Source organism: Carcharodon carcharias, chromosome 7 (assembly GCF_017639515.1).
Source record: "Carcharodon carcharias isolate sCarCar2 chromosome 7, sCarCar2.pri, whole genome shotgun sequence".
Taxonomy (NCBI): domain Eukaryota; kingdom Metazoa; phylum Chordata; class Chondrichthyes; order Lamniformes; family Lamnidae; genus Carcharodon; species Carcharodon carcharias.
In genome coordinates this window covers 139,064,997-139,089,012 of record NC_054473.1, presented here as the reverse complement: position 1 = coordinate 139,089,012, position 24,016 = coordinate 139,064,997, and the positions used below count along the sequence as shown (strand labels likewise).

Below are 24,016 nucleotides of genomic sequence, written 5' to 3'. Positions count from 1 at the left end.
TTTTCCCTCTTGTTGGTTCCCTCACCACCTGCTGCAGACCCAGTATAGCAGCTATGTCCTTTTAGGACTCAGCCAGCTCGGTCTGTGTTGCTACCTTGATAGCAAGCAACTCTTGGTGATGGGCATTTGAAGTCCCCCACCCAGAGTACATTCTGCACCCTTGCCACCCTCAGTGCTTCCTCCACGTGGAGCACTGATTTATCAGTTGAGGTAGGGCGGTATGTGGTAATCAGCAGGTGGCCTTCTTTCCCATGTTTGACCCAATGCCACGAGACTTCATGTGGTCCGGAGTTGATGTCGAGGACTTCCAGGGAAACTCCCTCCTGACTGTGTACCACTATGCCACCACCTCTGCTGGGTCTGTCCTACTGATGGGACAGGGCATACCCAGGGACGGTGATTATGGTGTCTGGGACATAGTCGTACTCACAGAATCATACCCTACAGACAATGTCAGGCTGTTGTTTGCCTAGTCTGTGAGACAGCTCTCCCAATTTTGGTACTAGCCCCCAGATGTTAGTAAGGAGGACCTCGTAGGGTCGACAGGGCTAAGTTTGCTGTTATTTTCTCCAGTACCTAGGTGGGCCCTGGTTGGTCCATCTGGTTCATTCCTTTTTGGGTTTGTATTGGTTTGATACAACTGAATGGCTTGCTAGGCCATTTCAGAGGGAATTTAAGAGTCAACCAAATTGCTATATGCCTGGAGTCACATGTCCAGGTAATGATGGCAGAGCCTAAAGGACGTTGGAGAACCAGATTGACTTTTATGACAATCAACAGTGGTTTCATGGTCATCTTTAGACTTTTAGTTGCAGATTTTTATTGTATTCAGGTATCACCATCTGCCAGGGTGGGATTTGAACCTGGGTCCCTAGAGCATCACGCTGGGTTACTAGTCCAGTGATGAAACTACTACACCACCACCTCCCCCATATTAAGGAAAATTAAACCAAAACAGGTAAATGGAGTTGACATGCAGGGAACCATGATCTAATTAATGGCAGAACAGGCTCAAGGGCCTGAAAGGCCTGCTCTTGTTCTAATTTCTCTATATTTATTCAGGTTTCAAATTCACTGTTAACAAGTTTTTCTAGCCATTCAGCAAGTCAGAATTTTGTACTGTACCTTATTTGACACCAGCTGCTGAATAATGAGCAAATGGTTCTGGAAGTTAAGTGAAGTTGGTAAGAACAAGCTACTTATATTTAGTTATCAGCATTAGATTTGGAGGAACAAATCATACTTATATTAAATCAATAAGTATTAAGACTAAACTGATAACTGCAGTAAGGTTAAGGGAAGTCATTACAGGATGACCAAAATATCTCTCTTTGCCCCAACAAGTACTCTGACATTAACCTTTTAAAAAAAAGCATCAGTGAAGTTTTGACTCTGAATTCCTCCCATGAACTGTTTTATGACTACAGATGTTTTATGTGCCCTTGCATCCTATGCATTGCAGTTCATAAGCATAAGCAAACAATTTATGCTATATTGTTGACTTTGTGCCAAAATAAACATTTTAAACAACAAAGCTTTGAATGCAAACATAATGGAAGCTAAGATTTAAAATCAGCAAATTGATTTTTTTTTACAGTGGACTAAATGTAGCCAAATTGTATTGCTGTAGCATATTATAAATCTAGAAATTCCTTCTCTACAAGATTGTGGGTGCTGAGTTGATTGAAAGTTAAGAGAGATCAATTTTTTTTTGTAAGATTAAGGGTATCAAATGACATATAAAGGTAAGTACATATCGACCATCGTCTGATTGAATGGCAGCACAGCCTGAAGAGGCTGAATGGCCTGTTTCTGTTCCGAATGTAGAATTCTGAGAAGGTGGCATGCAACACTTGCAAAATAAATGCCTTGAGAAGAGTGCAGATTTTCTTTTTCTTTCAGTGTGCATGCTTGTGCAATAGACAGGCTGGCAAAATTATTTTCCACAAACTGTTTGAGTTTGTGATGAAGTGAAATTAGTGCCCTTGGAAGCTTGTAGCACTTAATCACTGTAGTTTTAAGAGTGAATTGAAATAAATTAAATACTTAATTTCTTTCAATGTTACATACACCAATGATTGGAATTAAATTTCCATTAAGCTTCCTAAAGATATTGAGACTATGTCTGGTCAGAACTGTGGGTGATAAATCCTTGCACAAGCAAAGTTATAGACAGTGCATTGCAGAACGCAGTGGTTTAGATGCTGGGTACATATTGAATAAATGAATTATTTAGGCCCAAGTCAATGTATGATATCACACAGTTCAAGATTTTCCTCCTTGTACTTGACTGTATCTAAAGCTGTAGAAATGAATTACATGCAATTTACAATGACAACTTGCATTTAAGTAGCACGTTTAGTATAATAAAACTTCCCAAGAGGAGCATTATAAAGCAAGATGTGATACTGATCCACTTAAGGCGATGTAAGGGCAGCTGGTCAAAAACTTGGTCAAAGGGGTAGTTTTTAAGGAGCATCTTAAAGGAAGAAAGCGAGGCCAGTGACGTGTGTGGAGGGAATTCCAAAGTGCTCTTTCTATGCTACTGAAGGCATGGCCATCCATGGTTAAAATCTGGGATGCTCAAGAATTGAGAATTAGATGAGAGTAGTTACCTCAGGATAGTGGGGTTCGAGGAGATTACTGAAAAATAGGGACGGACAAGGCTGTGGAAGGACTTGAAAACAAGGTTGAGAATTTTAAAATCAAGTTGCTTGACTGGGGGCTAATGTAGGTTAGCAAATACTGGGTTTGTGCATGAATGGGACTTGATGCAATTAAGGCTATGAACAACAGTTCTGAATGAGCCAGGATTACAGAGTGTAGAATGTGGAGTGGACCAACAGTCAGATCTATAGGTAGAGGTGACCAAATCGACAGCACAGACCTGTGCTATTTGGCCCAACTGGTCCATAATGACATTTATACCTCCTACAAGCCATCTACCAATCAAATTACCTCTTTGTACCCCACTTATATCCCTCTATTCCTTCTCCATGTATGCTATGTATTGAACTTCTCTTTAAATGTGCCAGTGCTATTTGTTTCAGCTGCACCATGTGGCAGTAAGCTTCATACACTCAACACTCTGAAATAAATTCCTCCTAAATTCTTCATTTAATCTGTCAGTGCATGTCTTCTATTTATGCCCTCTTGTTCTGGACTTGCCCAGAATTGGAAACAGATTCTTCATGTTCTCCCTATCAAATCCCTTCATATTTGTAAATTGTAAAAAGCTCCATTAGACCTATGCTTAGTATTCTCTGTTCCAGAGTAAGGAAGTGATGTAAGATTTATACAATACATTGTTTAGATACAGTCAGCGTAAACATGTTATTGAGCTATGGAAGGGGTATAGTGAAGATATATTGGAACGATACTAGGAATGAGGTTTTCATGAAGAAAGGCTGATGCTTTTGCCACTGTAGCAGGGATTAATGGAGTGAGCTTTCAGAATTTATCAAAATTCTGAAAGATGGTAAATAGTTAATATCCAGTGAATTGATAATGAGGGGCCATAAACTCAAGATTATCCTAAAAGTGAAAGTGGGACATTTCTTCACACTGGAAGGTTTTTTTTAACCAAAGTTGGTTATTAAAACAGAGACTATGACATTAGTAAGAAGGAAACGCCATAGATATTTAAAACTGGAAGCATATAAAATGATGTAGGGAAATAAAAGGATAATGGAGACCAGGCAGGGAAATGAGATTAGAGTAAATAGCTCCAGTTAAGGAGCTAGCACATGCACACCAGGCCAAATAGTCTCAATGTGTGCTTCTAATTTCTGTGACTATGAATTGGATATAAGATCGACCAACATATCATGTTGTAAATATGTGTACTGGTGTACTCGGGCATAGTTCATCGCTGCATTTTCTAGTCTTTCATACAGTTGAAGCTGAAGCTTAATTTGCAGCAACTTTTGAAAGTAAGTTTTAACTTTCCAAAAATGAATTGATGCTTTCGTATCGAGTAGCAACCTGTTGAGTTTTCCGTGCTTGCTTCAGAGTTTCATGCGATTTATAGTTAATTTCTTGCACAACACGGGGGTTTTTAGAAAATCATGATTATTGATCATTTTAACTGTTTATATTTAATGCACCACAACCTGTATAGCAGCCCGTAACTTGAACCGATTGTGGCAGCCTTGTGAGTGTATTGCAGCACGGAAATTCTGTAGGCATCTTTGATGGCCTGTCCCAGTAGGACAACACCATTTTGTCTCAGTCTTTTATAGATAATTGAACTCATGAAATCAGACAGCATATAGCATAAACAAGATGTGCAAGAGGAATCACCACTGGAAAAATATTCCGCTGAGTGGATTGATCCTGCATAACATACACTGTATCATACAACAGTTTATTTTTCAGTAAACCACAATTGTATGTACCCAGGTTTTTCCTTCCAGTTGAATTTGCACCCCAGTCATACTATTGGTACTGCTTTGTTCCAATTGGCTGTCACAAATGCTGGAATAAAGTTCAGATTTTGTGATTGCTGAGAGGAGGTGGGCTTGATTTTTTCATGTTCTTGAGTCATACCTAGCATCATAATCAATTTTGTATGGACAAATACACAATGGAATTCATTCTGATTGTATCTGAAGTATCAGTTGAAATAAACTCTACAAATAGACGCTGACTAATTCCTTTGGCTTCAAGTTTAGTTTGATCAGCATGGTGCCAGGGTTCTACCTGTTGCCTCGGGTGCTGGAGGGATAGGTAAGGCTGAGGCTAGTAAAGTGTTTGAAAACAGGGATGAGAATTTTAAAATTGAGGCATTGCTGTACCATGTGCTAGTCTAAGTCATTGAGCATATGGGTGATAGGTGAATGGTTCTTGGTGTGAGTTAAAATATGGGCACAAGAGTTTGAGATGATCTCAAGTTTATAGATGGTGCGAGAAGAGAGGCTTCCGAGGAGAGCATTGGAATAGTCGAGTCTAGAGGTAACAATGTTATGGATCAGGGTTTCAGCAACAGATGGGTTGAAACAGGAGCGGAGGCAGGGGTGTTGTGGAAGTAGGTGGTCTTGGTGATGGAGAGGATATGGGGTTGGATGGTCATCTCAGCTCAATAATACCGTATGTCTTCCACTGGTTGTTCTTATTTGAATTTCACTTGACTAATCATGAAGAAAAGCATTTACTTCATGTTGCTGTGCTGTTCTTCATGGTTGCACTTCTGTGATCTTAACAGCAATAACAATAAATGCACGAGGCAAACAAGTATGCCCACTTTATTCACAGCTGGCCATTTTGAATTTAACCTGGGAATGAGATTGTTTAATTTTGTAAACTTTTGTTTAATGTTATACTCCACATCAAGTCTATGTAGTAAAGGACAAACCACTTCCTCATGGGATACAAACCTAACACTGACCCAACTGAAATTGTCATGCATCACTTAATTTCTGTTTTGCGACCTGAAAACCAGACTGATTTAAAATGTTGTGTTGTTTATAAAGCTATGCAGGTCTTGCATGTTTCCTACTTGACAACATCAAAAGAGTAAAGAGAACCAGTGATTTCCTGTTTTATTTTAAAGTTTAATTTTTTTTTATTAGTTCTTGAGATATGGAAGTTTTTGGGAAGGTGGCATTTTTATTGCCCAATCCTCATTGTTTTTGAAGGCATTTCCCAAGGCCAGAAGGGGATTTGCATCTGCTGGCCAATCTACATACATTGGTTTCAGCAGTTGGTCTCTAATTGACTTCAGGGTGCGTCACTGCTAGAAGCTTGCAAATGATCAGATGAGAGATGCAGAAAATGGATAGTGTGTTTATGTGAGTCAGTCAGCAAAGTGTGATATTTCGGTGCTACAGAGATATTTTAAGAATAATATGTGGAATGTGCAAAACTTGTAATATCTCTATTGATTGCAGTTGAGAGCAGTAATTTCTCATTGATATTAATAGTTTAGCACTTTTGCCAGTGTAAAAGTCATAAGATGCAGTAATATGTAGATGGCTTTTAGTTCACCATTGACTGACCGCTGTGCTTTTCACTCATGCTCTCTAATTACTGGAGTCTTTCTCCCTCATCCTTTTAAGACCAACCAGCTTCTGGTCACACTCCTAATATCATCTCCTTTTGAATGGCATCTTTTTTTTATAACCCCTTTGTGAAGTGCTTTGGTATATTGTTATTGATGAAAGATGCTCTATAAATGGAAGCTATGTTAGAATTGGCGGCAGCATCTTTCAAGTGAGAATTTGAATTGAGGCATCATCCACCTGAACAAGTGGCTGTAAAAGATTCCATTGCAACGTTTGAAGGAAAGTAGGAAATTCTCCTGGTGTCCTGGCCAACATTCTTCCCTTAACCAACACTAGTACAACAACTAATTCACTGGTCATTTTCTCTTGTTGATGGAACCTTGTGTGTAATATGACAGCGGCATTTAATTGAATAAAAATGTAATTAATTGGCTTTAAGTGTTTTGGAATCTGATGCTGTAAAGGGAATTATATAAATTCTTGAGAGCTTTGGCCTTCATCACTGAGAATGTGTTAAGGTCGTTTTGTGTTGATGGTGATAATGCCAAGTGCCTGCCACTGGAAGGAAGGTGAAGGTTGTTGATTCCTGAGAGGCAGATATGTTTATTGGTTTTGGCAACAGTCACTGGATAAGGTGGGCTTCTTTGTTATTTACTTCAACCAGTAAAAACCAATGACATGGTGAAATAAAAGCAAGAGATTGGAACTCTGAAGTTGCAGGCATTTGTTTGAGCAGTGATCCCTTGGTGCCCAAACTTAGCCTTTAGATGTCTTGTTTGTGTCTAGGCAGTCGAGCTTCTTGATCTGTAGTGTTCAAGGTTTAGGTTTACTAGCTGATATGCGTTGTGCAGATAGCTGTTAGCCATGATAAATTGGGTGCTCTGTAGATGGAAAGTTTTCATGAGATAGGAAAATGAGGTGCCGTAAGGATTTTGCTCATAAGTAATGTTAACTACTTTAACTATGGTAGTAGAGAAATGTACTATAAGCTTGGGTGATGTAATGCACTTTTTAGAACTTTCAAAAAGTGTCCAATAGTGGTTTGTAAGGACGCAGTTACTGAGAAAACCATAAATAGTGTATGCATCAGTGTTTTAAAGGGAGGTAATCATTGCATATATGGATAATACACACTGTTTTTTCTTGTATAAGTTTTTTTTATCACTTCTGGTAGAATTGTCAACTCCCAGGTTGGTATAGCAGTTTCCTACAGTCACTTCACCTAAACTGCAGAGAAGCCACGTCTTTGCAGAAAGGGGGAATGTAGCAATGGGGAAATATTTTACTAGTTTGGGGAACGGGAAGAGAAAGCTCATACAGTAAATCAAAAAAATGAGAGAAACAGCAGCAGGGCAAGTTGGGGATAGTTAGCTAAATAAGAATTCTGCACATAGCTTAAGAAATAAAGCAAGTGAGTTAATTCACTGTAAAGGCAATTATGGAATCCTGGCTTCAAGGTAGACATGACTCGGCACTTAAAGGGTAAACCTACAAACATTATGAAGTGTTCAGATATTCAAAGATGTATTTGGTACGAAACAGAACTAGTACATAAAGTTCCACTTGTGTATTTAAGCACAATGCATATCAGCTAGTAAGCCTAAACAATGGTCAGTGAATGAGTTAAGGGACAGTATTACACCAAAATAAAAGGCTTGCACAAATGCAGGGGCAGGTGAAGTCTAGTGGACTTTGAGAGTGAGAAAGGAACAGGGGTACAAAGTAAGGAAAGAGTTGGAAAAGGAACAATTTAAAACAAAAGCCTACAAAGGATGACGATATAAATTAAATAAACTGAAAGATTTGTAAAGGGGAATGAGAGTCTAAAAATGGATGTAGACGAGAATATAATAGAAAATAAAGACTGCAGACCTGTTGTTTTATCACTGGTTGTATCAACAACATTTGTGACTAAATACTCGAATATGTATAAAATGATTAGAGTTGGCATGAATTTGTGAAGGCTAGGTCATAGCTAACTGATCTAGGTGCATTTTTTTTTAAAGAGATCGCTAACATGGTAGATAGGGGACTCTCTGCATTTTGTCTATATAGATTTCCAGAAGGCAAATGATAAGGTCTGCCACAAGAGATTATTAAAAATGAAAGTGGATTATATTGCACGTAATCTTGTGACAAGGGTCGCTAATTGGTTTTTGAAACAGGAGACAGTAGCAGGAAAGGGTTTAATCTCTGAATGACAGGGTGTGACAAGTGATGTTCCCCAAGGTTCTGGACTGGGGCCTCAACTTTTTACCATATATATCAGTGACTTGGTTGAAGGAATAGAAAGCAGATTTACAGTCAGTAAATTGCGGAGATGGGAGCAGGAAGCTGCAAAGAGCCATAAACAAAGTGTGATCAAAACTATTGCAGATGGAGTTCAGTATTGGAAAACAAAGTCATTCACTTTGGATCTGGACAAATGAATATTTTCTCAATGGTGAGACACAAGGAGCTGTGGATAAACACAGAAATTTATGCGCCCATATACACATCACTAAAAGGTACCTGCAAAACTACAGCAAGTAATCAAAAAGCTCTTGAATATCGGTCTTTATCGCAAGGGGCTTAGAATTCAGTAGTCAGGAAGCTTGTTTGTTTTGTATATTCACACAATTGTCCCCTTTAGGGGGTTAGTTAGGAAGTGTTGGAAGGATTAGCAGGCTGATTATCAATCTGTTGAACCTGCATCATTAATGCTCTTCCTATGGTCAACAAGTCCTGGAGTTGGACTTGAACCCTGAGTTTTTGTCTGAGGGACAGGGGTGCTACCTACTGAGCCATAAGATCTCCAACAGTAAGGAAGTGATGTTTTGGTTGCACTGAGCCTTGTCAGACTTTGCTTGGAGTATTGCATTCACTTTAGGGAAGTTCAGGAAGGCAATATTGACCTTGGAAATGGAAGTGGAGGTCGGGGGCAGTGTGCGGTGTGGTGCTGTGCTGATTTACTGGACTGATACCAGGGCTTAAAGGGTTAAATTTGAGATGAATTGTCTGAATTTGACTAAAAGATGAAAACTTCAAAATATGATCTCAAAGTGCATGAATATATTATGATACAAATGTGGGGAATATTGGATTGCTGTTAGAGGTTGTTTAGATGATGTCTTCAGCCCTTGGGGGGAAAAAAAAAATGCTGGGCAGCTGGACCAGTGCAGAAATCTGTGTGCCAAATTTTAAGAACTTGAACCGTGACTTTCTTATGCAGATGTTTGCTAACTGTAAAGAGCTGTCCTCCAGAATATGGGTATGTGCATTGCTTATCGGAATGTTTGCTATACAGTCACCTGTATTCCCACTGTTGCTGTTTGTTGATAAATGCTGTAATGTCTGTCTAGCAGTCAGTGTTAATTTTTGAAACCATGCATGAGGATAAAAGTCTAATTCTGTTTTCCTACCCTCTAGCCAAAGATACAGTGCCACCAGTAATTAATCTAAACAGTTCTGAACCCTGCCATATCTCTGCCATTTTCTTGGCTGCCACTAGTCTGATGCAACCAGGAAGGTCAGTTGGCAGAAAATGAAACTTTAGAGCACAAGATAGGTACTGATGAGGGAAGTCATTCTGCTCATCTTAGTTCACTGATGCATAAACAACAACAGGATTTTTCTTTCCTCCCATCACACATTTCAGCAATCCTTTGAAGGATCTTAAGATTTTCATCTCCGCTGTCATTCCAGGACGAGAAATGTTGAATGAATGCACCAAGAATCAAGACTAGATGTTATAAATATAACAAAAAGACAAAACTAAAGGCTCTGTATCTGATTGTGTGTAACATTGAAGTAAACAAATATGATCTGATGGCTGCAGGATGACTAGGATTGTGTCCTGAATATTATGGGGTATATGACATTCAAGAAGAATAGGAAGCTAGGTGGAGGGGTAACACTATTAATCAAGGGTAGCATCATGCAATAGCTAGAGATAACCATGGTTCAGGAGATCGGTGTAGAATTGGTTTGGGTGGAGATGAGGAATAGTAGAGGAAATGAAATCACTAGTGGGAGTGGTCTATAGGCCCCCTAACATTATCCACAATGTAGGACAAAGTATACAAGAAGAATTATTGGGTGGTTGTGATAAAGGGACGGCAATAATCATGAGAGACTTGGAATTGTGTAATGTGACAAGAATAACTAATGACCTCAGGGTAAAGTCGCCCCTAGGTAACAGCAACCACAATATGATTGAATTTTACATCCAGTATAAAAGGTAAAAGAGTGGGCCTAAGATTAGTATTTTAAACTTCAGTAAGGGCAACTATGTGGACAAGAAAGCTGAGCTAGCTGAAGTTAACTGGAATACTAGGATAGGGGATTGATCAATAGAGAAACAGTGGCAGACATTTAAGGGGATATTTCAGAATAAGTATATTCCTACGATAAAGAAATATTCTAAGGGGAAGACCCACCATCCATGGTTAACTAAAGAAGTTATGGAAAGCATCAAACTTAAGGAAAAAGCATGTGCTGCTCAAAGATGAGTGGCAGGCCAGATGATTGGTCAGAATATAAAGAACAGCAGAGAATGACTAAACAATTAATCAGGAGAACAAAATTCGTATGAGAGAAAGCTAGCTAGAAATGTAAAAATGGATAGTAAGAATTTCTGTAGGTATTTAAACAGAAAAAGAGTAGGTAAAATGACTTGGTCCTCTTAGAGAGTGAGTGTGGGGAGGTCATAGTATATAAAGGAAGTGGCAGATGAAATGAACAAATATTTTTCTCCTGTCTTCATTATAGAGGATACAAAAAAAATTCTAGTAGTAGCTGTAAACCAGGAGGTGGAGGGGAGAGAGGAACTTGGTGAAATTACAAACACTAGGGAAGTAGTACTGAGGAAACTGGTGGAATTGCAGGCTGACAAGTTTCTGGGTCCAGATGCACTTCATCCTAGGACTTTAGAAGAGGAGGCTAATGAGGTAGTAGGTGCATTGGTGTTAATTTTCCAAAATTTCCTAGATTCTGGGAAGGTTACACCAGACTGGAAAGTAGCAAAGTAACTCCTCGATTCAAGAAGGGAGGGAGGCAGGAAACTATAGGCCAGTTAGCTTGACGTCTGTCATGGGGAATGTGTTAGAGTCGATCATTAAAGAGATTATAGTTGGGCATGTAGAAAAACCCAAGGTAATTGGGAACTGTCAGCATGTTTTTATGAAAGGGAAATCATGTTTAACCAATTTATTGGAGTTCTTTGAAGGAGTAACAAAGGCTGTAGATAAAGGGGTGCCTGTAGTCGTACTGCACTTGGATTTCCAGAAAGCATTTGATAGTGCCACATCAAAGGTTATTGCAGAAATTAAAAGCTCAAGGTGTAGCAGGTAACATATTAGCCTGTATAGAAGATTGGCTGTCTGGATGGCAGAAAACAAAGTATGCATAAATGGGCCTTTGTCTGATTGGCAGGATGTGACTAGTGGAGTCCTGCAGGGGTCTGTGCTGGCGCCTCAGTTTCTAATGACTTGGATGAGGGGAATGAAGGCATGGTAGCTAAATTTTTTGATGATGCAAAGATAGGTAGGAAAGTATGTTGTGAAAAAGACATAAAGAGTTTGCAGATAAGTTGAGTGAGTGGGCAAAAATCTAGCAGATGGAGTATAATGTGGGAAAATGTGAAGTTCACTTTGGCAGGAAAAATAAAAAAGCAGAGTATTACTTAAATGGAGAATGACTGCAGAGTTCTGTGGTGCAGAGGAATCTAGATGTTCTCATGCATGTTAGTATGCAGGTGCAGCATGTAATCAAGAAGGATAATGGAGTGCTATAATTTATTGCAAGAGGAATTGAACATAAAAGTAAGGATGTTATGCTTCAGTTACACAGCACGTTGGTGGGACAGCATCTCAAATACTTTGTGCAGTTTTGATCTCCATATTTAAGGGCGGCGTAAATGCGTAGGAGGTAGTTCAGAGGAGGTTTACTAGATTGATACCTGGAATGAATGGTTGTCTTATGAGGATGGGTTGGACAGGCTAGGCTTGATTCCACTGGAGTTTAGAAGAGTGAGGGTGACTTGATTGAAGTATATAAGATCCTGAACGGGCTTGACAAGGTAAATGTGGAAAGGATGTTTCCTCTTGTGGGTGAGTCCAGAACTAGGGGGCACTGTTTTAAAATTAGGGGTCACCCTTATAGGGCAGAGGTGAGGAGAAATTTTTTGAGGGTTATGCGACTTTGGAACTCTGCCTCAGAAGGCAGTGGAAGCAGGGTCCCTGAATATTTTTTAAGTCGGAGGTAGATTGATACCCTTGCCTAACAAGAATTTAAGGTTATCAGGGGTAGATGGGAATGTAGAACTTGAAACATAAATAGATCAGCCATGATCTTATTGAATGGTGGAGAAGGCTTGAGGGGCCGAATGCCCTACTCTTATTTCATATGTATGATCACTCAGATGTGAAGTAGTTATTCCTTCTGTCCTAAATTGTCCACTCATTAGTTTTAAACCATTGGCACCTTGTTCTTTTCTAGAAATATTGCTCTGGACTTGTCTTATCTGTGCTGCTTAATATGTTGTATTCTACTTTCCTGCGTCTAGAGACACATGAGGCAGATGAAGCGTGTGTTTGCATCTGTTTCCGAAGCTAGTTTTTCCTGTAACAGGTTGCTGGCCAGCTGCCAGAGGGCATAACTTGAGTGGTGCCACCCTGCATCAAAACATGGCTGACCAGCAGACACTCCCCCACTTACTGCCTGCCTTGGGCTTATTGCAAGTATCTACAGGTAGCTAAACAACTTGTTTGGCTTTGTTATGAATGCACGCTCTGCGGCCATCAAGTCCTGGAGCGGGACTCAAATGCTGAGCTTCTGTCTGAGACAGTGGTGCTACCCCACTGTGCCACAAGACCTCCCATGTTGTATTACCTCTGCAGATTCTCCTGTCAGTCACTTCTGTCAAGACTGAAAGACCAAGTTTCCCTACATTTTGAATAATTGGATCCTTTGATGCTCGGGATCAGCCTTGAGACTTAAATATACTAGCATGGATTGGTTAACAGGCAGAAAACAGAGTAGGAATAAGCGGGTCATCCTTGCATTGGCACAGGGATCAGTATTCAGACTCCAGCTGTTCACAATACATATCAATGATTTGGATATTGGAACCAAATGTAATATTTCCAAGTTCATGGATGACACAAGACTAGATGGGAATGTGTGTTGTGAGGAAGGGGCAAAGTGGCTTCAAGAGAATTTGGACAGACTTAGTGTGTGAGCAAGAACATGGCAGATGGAATATAATGTGGAAAAAATGTGAAGTTATCCACTTTGGTCAGAGGAACAGATGTGCAGAGTATTTCTTAATTGGTAAGAGATTAGAAAATGCCAACATACTAAAGGACCTGGAGCTTGGCCTAAATAGCCAAGTGGTTATGGTACTGGGTTTGTAACCCCAAGATCAAGAGTTCAAATCTCACAATGGCAAACTATGAAACAATGTAACTTCATCTGAAACAGATGGAAACGGGTTTGTACTCGAAAGAGTTACAACTTCACGTAGAGTACTGCTTGGCCTAAATAGCCAAGTGGTTATGGTACTGGGTTTGTAACCCTAAGATCAAGAGTTCAAATCTCACAATGGCAAAACTATCAAGAGTTCAAATCTCACAATGGCAAACTATGAAACAATGTAACTTCATCTGAAACAGATGGAAACAGGTTTACTCAAAAGAGTATCAAGAGTTCAAATCTCACAATGGCAAACAATGAAACAATATAACTTCATCTGAAACAGATGGAAACGGGTTTGTACTTGAAAGAGTTACAAAAGGACCTAGGTGTCCTCGTCAATAAGTCAGTGAAGGCTAACATGCAGGTGCCGTCATCAATTAGGAAGGGCTAATGTTATGTTGGCCTTTATTGCAAGAAGATTAGAGTACAGGAGAAGCGAAGCCTTGCTTCAGTTGTATAGAACCTTGGTTAGACCGTGCCTGCTGTGTGCAGTTTTGGTCCCATTACCTGAGGAAGGACATTATTATAATACAGGGAGTGCAACAAAGTTTACCAGACTTCTTCCCGGAATGGCAGGACTCTCCTATGAAGGGAAAGTGGGGAAACTGGACCTCTGTTCTCCAGATTTTCGAAGAATGAGACGTAATCTCATTGAAACTTACAAAATACTTAAAAGGATAGACAGGGTAGATGCAGGTAAGATAGTTTTCCCTGGTTGGAGAGTCTAGAACCAGGGGACACAATTTCAAATAAGGAGGAAGTCCCCTAGGACCGAGGTGAGGAGTACTTTTTTTACTCAGGGTTCTGAATCTTTGGAATTCTCTACCCCAGGGGCCTGTGGAAGCTTAGTCATTGAGTATGTTTAGAGATTGGCATTTAGAAATCTGCCAATCACGTAAAGGAATATGTACATAGTGTAGGAAGGAGGCATTGAGGTGGATGATCAGCCATTATTGTATTGAATACAAAACTGAATACAGTGCTTAACTCACCTGGCAGTACATTTGCTTTATTTTGTATGTTGCTACATAACTTGACACTGTGTTAAATCTGCAATCTCCTAAATCCTATTCCACATCACAATTAATACTGCTTCATCGTTCATGATAAAGTTGCAACACTTCTCCTTTCATGGTACCTCATATATGACTGCATAGAAGAATGAGAGGGGATCTGATTGAAATATATAAAATTCAAAAGGGCTAGACAGACTGGATGCAGGCAGGCTGTTTCCCCTGGTTGGGGAGCCTAGAAGCAGGGGCCACAGTCTCAAGTTATGGGGCAGGCCATTTAGGACTGAGATAAGGAAATATTTCTTCACTCAAGAGGCTGGTAAACCTGTGGAATTCTCTACCACTGGAGGCTGGGTCACTGAGTTATGTTCAAGAAAGAAATTGATACGTTTTTGGATATTAGGGACATCAAGGAGTATGGTGAGAAAGCAGGAATGTGACATTGAGATGGAGGATCATCCATGATCATATTGAATGGTGGAGCAGGCTCAAAGGGCTGAATGTCCTACTCCTAGCTTCTATGTTTCTTCATAGGTTTGCATTGGGTTTCTGCATCCAAGTGGTTAAACACATGAGCAGTGGAGCTCCCAGAAGGATCCTTGGATACTCCATTCTGCTCCTCTTTCTCTTTCCTGCTCCTGTCACTCCCTGAACAGGCTGCTTTCTTCCCTTCAGCCAACTCCTTATTCATGTCCAGGTTTCACCTAAGGCCCTCTCTTTCAGTTTCTGGTCTTCTGAAGAGAATTGCATATGCACTTATTTTTATTCTGTTGCCAGTACTCTGGAATCAGTCTCAGAATTTAAATGTGATGTATTTTGACAGTATTGACAATCAGAACCAAAAAAAATTGGCTCTAAGCAGTGAAAACATGGTACAAAATTCCCCTGGCTTTGCATCATTTTTCACCTGACTGAGCATGCATGCTACGAACCCAATTGCCTGCAGATTTGCCCTGTAATTGGCTGGTCGGAGTGCTTGCTGATATCTAGATTGAACTAGCTTGGATTTATTTTCCTCAGTACCTAAACAGGGACCATTGTATGAGATTGCTCTGCACCAACAAGTTTCCCCAGTCATTTCCCTCTATTTTGTATTATTTTTGTGTGTCTCGTGGCTTTTGTGTTGCATGAGATAAATGCCTCGCTCGGCTTCACACCTACTGTCAATTACAGCAACTTTAGGAATGAACTCATGTTTCTACATATCCACACTTATTCTTTTATAGGCAGATCTGCAGGTAAACAGCCTTGGTAACAGGTAAAATTTCAAATATGTAGATGGAATCATAGCCTGTTTCTGTGCCAGGCAGTCTATTTCACATTGGGCTTGTGAGCTTTATTCCCTAAAATAATCCCACTCTCTTAGTCACACCTCACATCCTTTCAATATTCCTTTCACAACAAACAACCACCTAATTTCAAATAAAGAAGGTGGACTGTGCTTCAACAGCAGTGGAGCATTCCACTTTCTAACCACAACCTGTGCAAATAATTATTTCTGGCCTTTTTAATTCTTTCTGCATCTATCTGCTGAAGTGGGTGCCATATTGTTTATCTGCTCCATTGAGTATCGTGGCCATGTGCTCCAATAAAAAAATCTAATTCTTGTTTGTTGTAATAAATGACAGTAATAATCTGCCCCAGTTAATAGTTTTTATTCTTTCATGGGATGTGGGCGTCGCTGACCAAGCAGTTTTTGTTGCCCATCTTTAATTGCCTTTGAATTGAGTGGCTTGCTGGGCCATTTCAGCGAGCAGTTAAGAGTCAGCCACGTTGATGTGGGTCTGAAGTCGCATGTAGGCCAGACCAGGTAAGGGTGGCAGATTTCCTTTCCTAAAGGACGTCAGTGATGGGTTTGAGATTCAATATGCTTGCTAAGAGAATAAAGCCGCAAAAATCCACATGTTTGAACAAACAAAAATAAACTTTACAAGGTCAGAAAGATAAACCAATTTACTGTATCTGCCTTATACTCTTAATATTCAGGATTAATATGAGGTACATGTGAATTAACAGGCAAACTGCTCAGACACACTACACTGTACAATAAATGATAGATGCGACAAAGAAAGATTCCATGGATTTCCCAGCAACCCACCCAGACTTCAGTAACTCTATGAGTCAACTAATCTTGTTGAAACTCTGTCTCCCTCTCATGAGGGATTCCAGTTTTCCCCTTCGAAGACCTTGCCTTGGAATTCTCTCCAAAAGTCCCTCCAACTTGGGATGGCCTCAACGATGACCGACCTTGCAGATTTTTCGTCTTCCGAGACTCCGTTTCCCTGAATTCCCAAGTATGCACTCGAACACCAACTCGCAAGCACAACTTCAGCTCTTCGGTTGCGCTGAGTAGAATGCTACTACTCCAAAGGGGCACCTTCACCCCCAACGGCCTGCAGCATTGAGTCACCAATCTTTTGCTGCCTCCTCAGATCTTCAGGACTTCTCCTGACCCCTCTTCGATTGTTAGGGCTTCTCCTCAGCCCTCTTTCTGCTTGGAGCCTCTTTTTTTTGCTCCCTTTCTTCTTAACTGGGACTTCTCCCTGTCCCCAGTCTCAGTCCACTGTCTGGGAGTCATATTTTGGGATCTTTCTATGTCCCTTGCCTGGGACTCTTCCCTTCAATAGTGCTTCGGCTTCCAGTAACATGACCTGGGTTTTCACATCGTATTTTCCTTTTTACGCAGGCGCACTGGTGCCAAGATGGTAGAGCCCTTTAACTACTAGAGGAGAAACCCAGAACAGCATGTGCAGCCAGACACACTGCTGCCCACTGCAGGTTCAGTGAAACTCATGGTCTGCTGGGATTGTAGTCCTTAGCTCAAAGAACTTAAAATGCTGAATTGCACATGCACAGCCCGCTCCCGGTTTGTGCATGTGCAGAAACTCCAATGTCTGTCGGGACTTGAAGTTCTTGATCCCTGCACTCAACGAAGAGGTAAGTTGGCTTTGTAACAGTGGGTTGCTCTGTCTATCTGCTCCAATGAATAGATGCATGTACTGTATGTGGAACACCTTGCCATTTGTTTCTATGCAAACAGCACAACTGGCATAATAGTAGACGAGGGAGTGTGTTCACAAAATCATATTGTATGCAGCACAGAATTGAATAATTTGAGATTGGGTGTTCTATTTAAGTAATTAACATGTTTATAAGATGTGTGGAAGATAATGATGTGTTGTGCATACTAAAAGATGCAGCATCTTTCATGGGAAGATTAATGGAAATACTTGGTTAAAAAAAAAATGGGACTTCAACTCCAAATTATTTGAGTGGTTTTAAATTTTTCGGGGCATCAGCACAGTGGCTTAAATAGTTATTTTCATATATTTAACCTTTTTAGGATTTGCGACTTTAATAGTGAATTACTTATTCATTTTCTCAATGTTTTAGAGCATGCCTGACCATCTGAGAACATTTGGGTTTTTAACAATTTATTTGCTATTTGGATCCCACTATAATTATCCTGGAAGTGTGCGGTGTTTTAAATATGAAAATAAAAATAGGTGAGGGTCTTCAGTGTTATTTCACAGGGTCTCACTTCTTGCATTGAATTCTAACCCTAGCAGATTGTTCATTTCTGAACTAAAACACATTAAATAATGTCAACTGCTACTGAATTCTGAACTACAAGAAAAATGAGCTCACCATGGCATCTGGCTCACCATATCCCTGTACTGGAAATAATTATTACGCACACTTCAAAAAGAAAACCTAAATGGGGCGAGAAAAAAAGTAGCTTGTGGGAACAGGTATGGGAAGCTATACTTCATGTTTGCAGGTAGATATGACTGACTTCTGTTCTTTGATTTTTCTCAGCTTGTGGATCTAGTATAGCTGCTGCATTCTCCTAGATTACTCTGTGGCAACAAAGAGACCTTTACTATTAGCACTTCAACTGAAAGTACTTCAACTGAAAGTAAGTTTCTCAATTACAGTACACATCCCAATTGCTACAGAATTTGGGATTGTTAACACTGGAGAAGAGAAGGCTCAGGATTTATTGAAGTATTCAAAAATGCTTAAGGGAGTAGTTAAATTGATGCCTGATAATATGTTTGAGATTACCACCAACTGCACACCCAGGTGATGTGGGCTCAAGCTTAGAAGAGGAATAGTGCATGTACAGTTTAGATTTAACTACTTTACACAGAATGATAAATTTGTGAAATGGCCTGCCCAGCGGGGTGGATAATGTGAAAAGATTGACTGATATTTAAGGACATGTTTAACTGCGTGAATTTTGTGACTGACCAGATGGACTGAATAGTGTTTTGTGGTCTGGTACAGATAAGAGTTATCGATCCACTTTGTGATTGTACACTCTAGTTCAATCCTAAATATAGGAATTTGTGTAATGCTTTTTAGGTGGAGCTTATCCCCAATCCCTACTTTTTTTCCAACTCTGACAGTTGCACAGGTACACTGTAACCTCTCCAGCCTAGAAAGCTTGTGATCAAGATTTTAGAATTTTCTGGATTATAGAATTATGTTAGAATGCCCAGTCATAACAGTGTGAACCAGAAATCACCGTAGATATAAAGACTTAACTGTGATGTAATACAGTGATAAAACATTATAAAGCAGTAATAAAAATTGTTTTACTTCTCCAAATACCAATTATCTTTACTGAGCCTGCCTTCTCAATTTGTTGCAATGCTTGTGTAGTTGAGTGATGAGTTCATGAGTTGCTTGGGTCTGCTCAAAAAATTCCAGTCAACTGATGTGACTGAAGAATAGATTTCCAGATTGGGGAGGTTACAGTGTATAAAGGATGGCATGCTTAAATAAAACCATCTAGTGCATACACATCAGGGATCGTTCCTGGTCTTAAACCAATGCACCTGTTTTGAATAGAATAAACTGTTGAATAAGACAACGCAAGCATGTTTTAGACAGTACATTTTGAGGAAAATAAGTTTTCAAAAGTTGAATTTTAGTAGCTCATTTTTTCCATATAACTTGGATTTAATATGAACATAACTGCCACTCTCAATCTATTAGCACAAAAGGAGGCCATTCTGCCCAACATGCCACCTCTTTGAAAGAGTTTTTGATTTGTACCATCCCTTGGGTTATCCCCATAGTGCCGGAGATGTTTCCTTTTCAGTATTAATCCAATTTACTTACGAAAGTTACTATTGAATCTGCTTCCGCCCCCCTGCTGAGTTTTTAAAAAAACAAATTCTCTGCACCTGCCCTGGCTTTTTTTGTCATGTACCTTTAATCTGTTTTCTGTTGTTTACTGATCCTTGTGCCAGTGGAAACGTACCTATTCTACCTATTCTATCAAAAGCTATCACAATTTTGAACATCTCTATTGAATCTCCCTTTAACCGTTTGCGTTAAGAACAGTCCCAGCTTTTCCAGTCTCTCCAGATAACTGAATTCCCTCATACCTCATGTAGTAAATCTTCTATGTATCCTTTTCAGAGTCTTGACTTTTTTTAAAGAGTGTGGTTCCCAGAAATAGTCACGATACTCTGGCTGAGGTCTAACCACTCATTTTATAAAAGTTTACCATAACTTCCTTGCTTTTGTACTCTGTCTCTATTAATGAAACCAAGGATATTAAAACTTTTTTCTGTCTCGGGTTGGTGTGCAACCAGCAGGAGAAAGTAATTGGTTCTGACTGTCTCCAGTCACACTTTTCAACCCATCGGCTCCAATCCTACCTTTTGATGGTGCCAACTTTTGATCCCAGTGGAAAAAAAAGCACATTCTTCTTATGAAATGTTGGCAGGCTGACACATCGGTTGAAATGCTGATGGCTGCACGCATGACTTTACCTGAAATATATAATAGATCCAGTGTTAAGATCCTAAATGAGATCAAATCCACTAAAACGGGAAATGTTGTTTAATTCTGTACTTAGGTGTAGAATTTAAGAACTGATTTTTCTAGGATTAGTTTGAGGAACATGACCATCAGATGTTTTAAAATCTTTTGTTGAATATTCATTTGGGTACAGTAGCACTCGTCACTTGGTAAGTGCTTGAGTTGCCTCTTTGGATTGTGCCCATACTGCCCAATATCTGACGATATGATAGTGACCCAAGAATGTAACAGTAGGACCTACTTGTGATTTGAAATAGATATTTGTATTCTTTAAGCCTGAGCAAACACTGATGAGATGTGGCCAGATATGATTCATTGAGATTGTTTTAGTACTTGAATGTACAGGGAAATATTTATGAACTGATTCACATATTCCAATCAGTATGACTTGTTCTTGCTTAGTACCAAAGAAATAAACACACTGTGCTTCCCTATATAATAAGTGGGTCATCTTGCTTGACTTAAGCAAAATAATTCCTGACTACCGTGTGCATGCTAACCTTCCCATAGCCTTTGCTGGGGCTACACTGCATCATAGCTTTCTGTTTCAAAAGCTTGCCTGTGTGTGTTTTATCTTCCCCTGTTCACAGCCTGAAAGGGATAGTAGACCTTGCAACTGTGGTGACATTTTTTCAATGGCTGAGACAGTCTAATGCATTGCTTATTATTTATTGTATATGGGGAAACAACATCAAGGCCAGCACATTAGCAGTTTGACTACCTATGTCGCAGAGTCTTTTTAAACTTGTGTGAGTACATTCGATATGCAAGCAAACATTGAGTATGAAGCATAGATGCATTACAGTAATGAATAATACTTCAACAAAATTGTATGCTTATTTACTAGTTGAACAGAAATAATTCTATAATATGATCCATTTGTTTACTATAGTGGAGAAAAGGCAGGAATGTATTTTGCATTCTAGCTTTTTGCCTCCACTTGCTGTTTGCTTCAAATACATTGTGCATTGATGACATTAAGAGGAACTGCAAAGTTGCTGAAATCCTAATCCTCTTATCAGTCCACTTGTTTGCTAACGCTGGATGGACGGTTGTCCTTAATAGCTGTCATTTAGTAGAGCAAAACAATCAGTAGATATTGTGATATCTTAGAATGATAGCTGTTAATATCCTACAGGGGAGCATACAGTGCATTTCCTATTCAATAAAAACTTTTTGAGTACCTTATTGTATTATTAGTTTTAGGAATACTGCTTTTTGTCCTCTCAGGGTTGCCTGTAAGATTGTAGCAGAGTTTGGTTTGAGGGGAAGATTTATTTGTTGGGTTGCAGCAGGAGTTGTTCAGGATGATTGGAAGTGAGACAACCCTTGATGTTTTACACTTCAATCATACTCTCCTCCCTCCACAACCGCACCCCCTGCACCACCCCACCCAGTTATTTTCATCTGGTAGACAAGGTAATATGTTCAGCTAGCTGCTCTGTGGTTGTGATCCATTAATAATAGTAACTTATTGTGTAATTTTTCTTCATGTATACTGGAGTAAATTGAATTGACTTAAATCAATCCAAAATATATTGATTCTTTGGCCTGACCTCCTCATTGACTTTCACTGTTTTATGATGACTCTATGACCAAATCTGTCATGTCAATTGACAGGAGCTTTGAAATGTACTAGAGGCAGTTGGAGGAAAAAGGCCTAAATGCTATGAATGGCAGGCCTTCACTACAATTTGTGTCCGATGCTTTTCTTTTTACCTTTTCTGAAAACATGTTTATTGGCAGCTTTGTGGGAATCCTGAAAGAACATTGGCTGGATGAATGAATGGCCTTTTAGTTGCAAACCTATGGAATCAATTTGAACTGAAAGAAATGTTATTAAGAAAATAACTACCCTTGCCGGAGATCGTTATTAATAACAAGATATGCAGATCAACATGCATGTAATTTATTTTCTAGGCGTTCTCCTTTGCAAGATTAATTTAAATTGTGAAAATTGTTTTTGGGGAAAAAAAAATCACGCGTTTTTTATTTTGTGTGGTTGCAAAATGTGATATACCAGTTTTTAGATGATAGATTTTTAATAAATTTTTAGATGTTTTTGATCTGAATGTTAATTACTCGAATATAGCAAGCATCATATTTAAGGTGTGGTGTTAGGATTCAAAGGGTGTAACTAAATACTTAGGATGAGCTATTAAACTGAGGGCTCATCTTTGTGCTTGAATGGAGGTAAAATATTGCGTGGCACTATTTTGAAGAATTTGGGGAAGTTCTTGTGTTTTGGCCAACATCCATCCTCAGCTAACATCACTAAAGAGATTTAAAAAAAAAATTATTTCTGACTGACGATGAGACAAATTTGCGTTTGTAGAGTGCAAGCTGTGCGGTGCTTTATCAACCCTGATAAATTAATATTTTCTTTGACAAAACTATTAAGAATAGCAAATTTAGACATATGTTTAAACAAATTTGATTTATATTTTTTGGCCGTTGTATTGGGTAAAGATTTTGGAGCATAGCAACATTACCAAGCATCAGTTTAGCTTTTATTTTAAAATGAAGGGTTATATTAGGATTATATTTTAAGTTCATGCCAAACCTAAGAGAAGAAGCAAAAAATGTTGAGGCATGTGGAATGTAATTCCCATCTCACCTGTGGCACTGACAGAACTCATTGCAGCTTTATTGCTTATAATTGCCAGGTCACCATGTAACCTATGCTTCTTGATCAAGGAACTATTTGTACTAGAAGCTGTATTACTGAACTTGGAAATAGGGGTTTTAAAGTTCCCTTTTCTCCATAATTGGGCATAACTAAATTTTCACTGTTAAATTTCTTTTAGCAATCTACTACACAGACATTACCCTAGAAACCATATCTTACCCAGTGGCAGAAAATTTAAATTAACCAATTAAACAGTCCCTCCAGCCTTAGGAATGGCAGCCACAGATCTGATAACATGACTTTATGACCTCATGATCTCACTCATGCAGCAGTGCCTTAACTTGTAATTTACTACTGACTCTTAATTTGGGTTCTGCCAGGGCCACTCAGCTCCTGACCTCTTTGCAGCCTTGGTTCAAACATGGACAAAAGACCTGAACTGCAGAGGTGGGGTGAGAATGACTGCACTTGATATCAAGGCAGCATTTGACCAAGTGTGGCATCAAGGAGCCCAAGCAAAACTGGAGTAAATGGGAATTGGGGGAAAACTGTCTGCTGGTTGGAGTCATACCTAGCACAAAGGAAGATGGTTGTGGTTGTTGGAGGTCAGTCACCTCAGTTGCAGGACATCACTGCAGGAGTTCCTCAGGGTAGTGTCCCAAGTCCAACCATTTTCAGCTGCTTCATCAATGACCTACCTTCCATCAGAAGTGGGGATGTTTGCTGATGATTGTACAATGTTTACCAACCGTGATCCTCAGATACTGAAGCAGTCCATGTCCAAATGCTGCAAGATCTGGACAATATCCAGGCTTGGGCTGACTAGTGGCAAGTAACATTTGTGCCACACAAGTGCCAGGCAATGACATCTCCAACAAGAGAGAATCCAACCATCACCCCTTGACATTCAATGGCATCACCGTTGTTCTATCTCCCACAATCAACCTACTATTGACCAGAAACTGAACTGGACTAGCCATATAAATACCATGGCTGCAAGAACAGGTCAGAGGCTACAAATCCTGCAGTGAGTAATTCCCTTCCTGACTCCCCAAAGCCTGTCCACAATGTACAAGGCG

At 39.6% G+C, this 24,016-nt stretch overlaps 1 protein-coding gene across 9 annotated transcripts in view; it reads left to right on the top strand.

Annotated features, from left to right (window-relative positions):
- The window catches only part of chd9 (chromodomain helicase DNA binding protein 9), a 286,738-nt gene that overhangs the window by 10,443 nt on the left and 252,279 nt on the right, over nt 1-24,016 (top strand). For 8 of the 9 annotated variants that reach the window (XM_041192754.1, XM_041192751.1, XM_041192753.1 and 5 more), the window contains exon 2: nt 18,290-18,389. The exons of the other annotated variant lie outside the window; for it this stretch is intronic. The gene's annotated coding sequence lies outside the window, so the exon portion shown is untranslated. The remainder of the gene's footprint in view (nt 1-18,289; nt 18,390-24,016) is intronic. 9 annotated transcript variants of the gene reach the window in all.